Here is a 6,376-nt window from a genome sequence, read left to right on the forward strand (position 1 = left end):
CATATCTATTGAGTCAGTGATACCAGCCAACCGTCTCATCCTCTGTTACCTCCTTCTGCTCATGCCCTCAATCTTTCCCAGCATCAAGATCTTTTTTAATGAGTCAGCTCTTTGCATCAAGTGGCCAAAATATTGTAGCTTCAGCATCAATCCTTCCAGTGAATATTCACCATTGATTTCCTTTAGGATTGACTGGTTTGATCTCCTTGCAATCCAAGGGACTCTCAAGAGTCTTCTGCTGCTGCTGCTGCTGCTGCTGCCAAGTCACTTCAGGCATGTCCACCTCTGTGTGACCCCAGAGATGGCAGCTCACCAGGCTCCCCCATCCCTGGGATTCTCCAGGCAAGAACACTGGAGTGGGTCGCCACTACAGCACCACAATTCAAAGTTATCATTTCTTTGGCTCTCAGCTCTCATCGTCCATCTCTCACATCTGTATATGACTACTGGAAAAACCATAGCTTTGACTGTATTGAACTTTGTTGGCAAAATTATGTCTCTGCTTTTTAATACATAGCTAGGTTTGTCACAGCTTTCCTTCCAAGGAGCAAGAGTATTTAATTCTGTGGCTGCAGTCACCATCCTCAGTGATTTTGGAGCCCAAGAAAATAAAATTTGCCACTTTTTAAAGCAGTAAGAGGTCCCAAACCAAGAACCTGACCAGGAACTTCTCTGGTGGTTCAGTGGTTAAGACTTCACTTTCCAATGCAGAGGATGAGAGTTCAATCCCTGGTCAGGGAGCTATGATCCTACATGACTTGTGGCCAAAAAACAAAACATGAGGAAAAGAAGCAATATTATAAAAAATTCAATATAAATGGTCCACATCATACTAGCAAGCCAAATCCAACAATGCAGTTTAAAAAATCATACACCATGATCAAGTGGGATTCATCTCAGGGATTCAAGGATTATTCAATATACACAAATCAATCAAGATGATATACCACATCAACAAACCAAAGAATAAAAACCATATGATCATCTCAATAGATGCCGAAAATGCTTTTGACAAAATTCAGCATGCATTTACTACAAAAACTCTTCAGAAAGTGGGCATAGAGGAAGCATACCTCAACGTAATAAAGGCCATATATGACAAACCTACAGTTAACGTCATACTCAATGGTGAATGGGGGAAAGCATTTCCTCTAAGGTCAGGAACACTCTCACCACTTTTATTTAACATAGTTTTGGAAGTTCTAGCTACAGTAACCAAAGAAGAAAAATAAATAAGGGGAATTCAAATTGGAAAAGAAGTTAAACTGTCATCTGCTTGCAGATGACATAATACTATACGTAGAAGATGCTAAAGATGCTACCAGAAAACTAGTAGAACTCTTTTACTGGAACATGGCTACACCAGTCTATGGGTGTTTTCATATTACAATGACAAAATTAAATAGCAAGGACAAAGACCATATGAACCATATAGTAAAGAAAATATTTTCTCCCTGGCTCTTTATCAAAGAATTTGCTGCCCACTATTCTAGGAGCTTAGGATACAGCAGTGGTAACTAAAATTTTTGTTGTTACAAACAAAAAACAAACAACCCTGCCCTCATGGTGCTTACATTCTAATGGGGGGAAGCAGTCAATATACTTAATTAACAAGTCAATCACATAGTTAAAATTTGAAAGGTAAGTGTAATGGGAGAGATTAATCAGGGTAATGGGAATGGGGTGTCTTTACTGGCAAGGGTTGCAAATTTTTTAAAAGTGCTCTGAACAGTTCTTACAGTGAGTTAAGGGTATGGAACACTTGGCCTGGGGCTTTACAGGCTTTGTAAGAACTTTGGTTTTTACTCAGTAAAATGGAAAACCACTGGCATTATTTAAATAGAGAAACGTCAGGATCTGATTTGGTTTTTAAAGTCTTTCTCCTATTGTTCTTTGAAAATGATGTGTAGTAAGATATGATCAAAGCAGAGAGATGAGTTAATAGGTTTTTGTAATATGGCAGGCAAGAGATGATAACTGTAGCAATAGAAATAATGAGAAATAATTGACTTCATGGAATATTCTGAAGGTAGAACAGGATTTGCTGATGGATTAGACGAGAGGAAAGGGGCCACCATAACAAACTACCACAATTTGGTGGTTTAAACCAACAGAAATTAGTTTCTCATAGTTCTAGAGGGCAGACGTCCCAAATCAAAGTGTCAGCAGGATTGTTCTCCCTCCAAAGGCTCTAGGAAAGCATCTTCCCTCTGCTTTTCAGCTTCTGGTGGCTCCAGGCATTTCTTAGCTTACAGCTGAATGACCATAATCTCTCCCTCTGTCTTCAAATGAATGTCTCCTTCTCTATCCTCTCTTTTACCTCTTATAAGAATACTTGTCATTAGATTCAGAACCTACCTGGATAATTCAGGATGATCTCATCTCGAGATTTTTAACCTAATTACATCTGCAAAGATCCTTTTCCAAATAAAGTCATATTCACAGATTCCAGGTAGAAATATCTTTTGGAAGGGGCCTCATTCAAGCCTCCACAAAGAGAAGACCAGAGTTCTATATTTATATATTAAATATGAGACTCCTCTGAATTTATTGAGTGGAGATATTGAGTAAAGAAGCACATGAAGATGGAAGCCAAGAGTGCACCCACCCTTGTCTCTATCCACGCTTGCTCGGATATCACAAGGGTTTCCCCTAACAATGGAGTAATTGGCAAAATGGTCCTTGGTATAAAGTAATATGTGCTGCTAAGCCAGTCTTAATGTTGAAGTCTTTAGGTGTAATACAAACAGCCTCTGCTTTCTCTTTAAAGGGTGGTGTGAATTTCAAATAATAAATGCTGGAGGAGGTGTGGAGAGAAGGGTACCCTTCTACACTGTTGGTGGGAATGTAAATTTGTACAGCCCCTATGGAGAACAGTATAGAGTGTCCTTAAGAAAACAAAAACAGAGCTAACATGTGACCCTGCAATCCCACTCCTGAGCATGTATCTGGAGAAAAGCATGATCTGAAAGGATACCCACACCCGAATGTTCACTGCAGTACTGTTTACAATAGACAAGACATGGAAGTAATCTAAATGTCTGTCGACAGAGGAATGGATAAAGAAGATACGGTAAATACATACAACAGCATATTACTGCATTTGCAGCAACATGGACGGGCAAAGACAGTGTCATACTGAGTTGAAGTAAGTCAAAGAAGAAGTATTGAATGAGATCCCCTATACGTGGAATCTAAAAAGAAATGATGCAAATGAAGTTACTTACAAAGCTGAAAGAAACTCACAGATTTTAAGAATGAATTTACAGTTGCTGGGGGAAAGGGATAGTTAGGGAGTTTTGGATGGACATGTACACACTGCTATAATAGACAGCCAGGGGGGATTTGCTGTCTAACACTGGGAACTCACACCAGGGCTCCATGACAACCTAGAAGGGTAGAATGCAAGGGAGGTTCAAAAGGGAGGAACATGTGTATACACGTGGCTGATTCATGTTGATGTATGGCAGAAACCAACACAATATTGCAAAGCAATTATCCTTCAATTAAAAAAAATAAAAATAAAATGGATACCCAATAAGGACCTCCTGTATAGCACATGCAACTCTGCTCAATGTTATGTGGCACTGGATGGGAGAGGAGTTTGGGGGAGAATTGATACACATATATGTTTGGCCAAGGCCCTTCCCTGTTCACCTGAAACTATCACATTCTTAATCAGCTATACCTTAATACAAAATAAAAAGTTCAAAAGAAAAAAAAATTGGTGTGTATTTGATCAAGAAAAACAAGATTCTTGGAGGTAGAAGGAAAGCAAGGCTGTTTGTTTTCTTTCAGTGATGAGATCAAGCTTAGAAAAATACGAAAGGCACTAATGAAGGCCATGGTTCGCTTGTTCCTAGCTTTGCCTTATGAAACACTGCGAACATTTACAAATTGGGGTTAACAGTCCAACCAATAGTTTGGAACAGCAACCTTCTACTCTACAAAGAATAAATGGTTTTGCTAGCAGCATTTTCTAACCCAGGGAGTTAACTAGCTGAGAAGGAATTTGACCATTAGACCAGTTAATACTGACTCAACATAGATATTCTGCCAAATCAAAACTTCAAAGCTCAATATATTAATGAGTTCCTGGAGTCTCTGGAGACCTCTTGCTGGTCAGATAAAAGATCTATCAAGGCGCCTTCTTTTTAATTTAAAGTGAAAATTGATGCTCTTGGGGCCTCAAGTATAATCATGTTAATTTATTGGGGAATACATAAGGAATTGCCAAAAGTAGGAATGATCCAATTATTGGCTTAAATGAGTTTGGGTTTCCTTGTTTTTGTCAGTCTGGTCCATGAAGTACTTTCACTTTCAGACACTCAAAAGTTATTTACATAGGTTTGGGCCTTATTAATGTAGCTAAATAGACCCAGAGGTGGAATTACAGCCCTTCTCTAAAAAACAGTGAAGTTGATATACTAAGAATCGAATTTAAACATTAGCATTCGAGTCAAAGTTACTTTTAATAAATCACAAGAAAGTGGATGCCTCGGGACAGGATAGCTCCAGAGAATGCTGCTCGAATGCGGCTTTTTCCTCCAAAAGTTTCTGGCTCCATTTTCTTCAGAATCTGCCAGGAGAAAAAGATATCGTGACCTCATGGTTTGTTCAATGACATAAATGTGTAAGTAGCTTCCTTAAGCTCCTACCAAGTAGGGAACATTAGGAAATCATTTATTTCATCCTGGGCACCAAAGGTGCATCTAGATGACTCTGCTACCTTACACTTTCAGGACAGAAATGAAAATGACCAGGAGAGGACTCAGGCATTGGGCTCTTCCTCTTACAGAAAGAGAAAGCAACATGCTTTGCCTCATCATCACTGCCCCTTGTTCTAAGGGGGACAGTAGTGAGAAGTTTTTAAAATAATAGTCTTTGGCATTAGGAGGACTTTCGTGAATCTCCATTTTGTAATTTGCCTCTCCTGTGACTTTTGGCAAGTCACTCGACTCCTAAACTTCATATCTTCTTATATAGAAAAGAGATAAAAATAGTCCATATTTCGTAAAGCTATCTATCAGTGGAGTTAACAGTAAAGAATAGAACACATTGCCTAACACAAAGCAAGTAGCTTTTGCAGCTATAATTATTATTGCCTGAATACTCAAAGCAAGGTTGAACTGAAGTGCTAACAATTCCACACTTTTCTGTTTGAACTAAATGTCCTTTGATTACATCTTTCACCCAATCACCCCAAATAAGAGACTTTGATGAAAGGCCAACTTTGCTGAGAATGTGATGAGAGGTTTGCTTTCCTATTAGTGAAAGTGGAAAAGCTGTTTGTTCATTTTTGTAATTTGGCTGTGGATCTAAAGGCCCTAGGGAACCTGGCTCAAAGAACTAGAAGTTATTACTGAAAACTGAACATTTTTGATGAACCTAATAGCCAAAGGCAGATCAAGTCCACACAGCATGAAACCTAAAAGTAGGGCAATGAGAAAAGCAGGGCTAAGGTAAAATTCAAGCCTCAGACTGTGGCAATAAATAATGCAATGGGTCAGCGTGAGTGAGGAACAGACTAAGCCAGCACAAATGCTGATTGGGGCCCTTTTAAGGAAGGAAATGTCTACCAGTGTTCACTGATCTTTACTTCCTGTCACTGTGAAGTCAGAAGCCAACTATATCTAAGACCCCAACTAGACTGCAATTTTGCCAGATTACATTCATTGTTAATTTCCCTTTATAAGAGAAAGAAACTTAGTCCTTAAGAAAAAAAAAAAAAAAAAGCTCTTACTTCTATTCTTTGGAATGTCTGCCTGCTTAGCCCCATATTTTGCTCTAAGGTGGAGGGGCACTCAGTGTCTTACTGAATAGCAGTACCAAGAGTTAAAAGGCACTCTTTAAAGCCTATTGAGAGAGAAAAGAAGTGAGAATTGTGTACACAGACATGCACATATGTGTGTCGATTGGTGAGGCAGTCTCAAAGCCACCTCAAATCCTGAGGGTGAGCCTGGGTGACATGAACTCCAAATAGCCACCTGGTGATAACAGGCAATCAGTCATTCAACCATTCCTTAAGCAAAAGTCTGAATTCAAACTAAATATGAATTTAGTTAATTCATATTATTGGAATGCATACTTTGTGGTTATGTACAAGGGAAATTAGGAGGTTATAATAACCCAAGTGAATGACAATATCATTTCAGATAAAATAGATAGTAAAGACCGTCTTGAGAAATGATTGGATTCAGGATATATTTTGAAGGTGTCAGTGAAATAATTGTAAAAAAGAGAGGGAGCTCTAGCTGACTCCAATATTTTTGGCCACGGTGACTGGTACAGAGCTGCCAGTCACTAAAAGAATCCTGTGGGAGGAGCAGATTGGGAGCTTAGAATTCAAGAGTTCTGTTTTAGCCATAATAGGTCT

This window comes from Ovis canadensis, chromosome 11 (assembly GCF_042477335.2).
Source record: "Ovis canadensis isolate MfBH-ARS-UI-01 breed Bighorn chromosome 11, ARS-UI_OviCan_v2, whole genome shotgun sequence".
Taxonomy (NCBI): domain Eukaryota; kingdom Metazoa; phylum Chordata; class Mammalia; order Artiodactyla; family Bovidae; genus Ovis; species Ovis canadensis.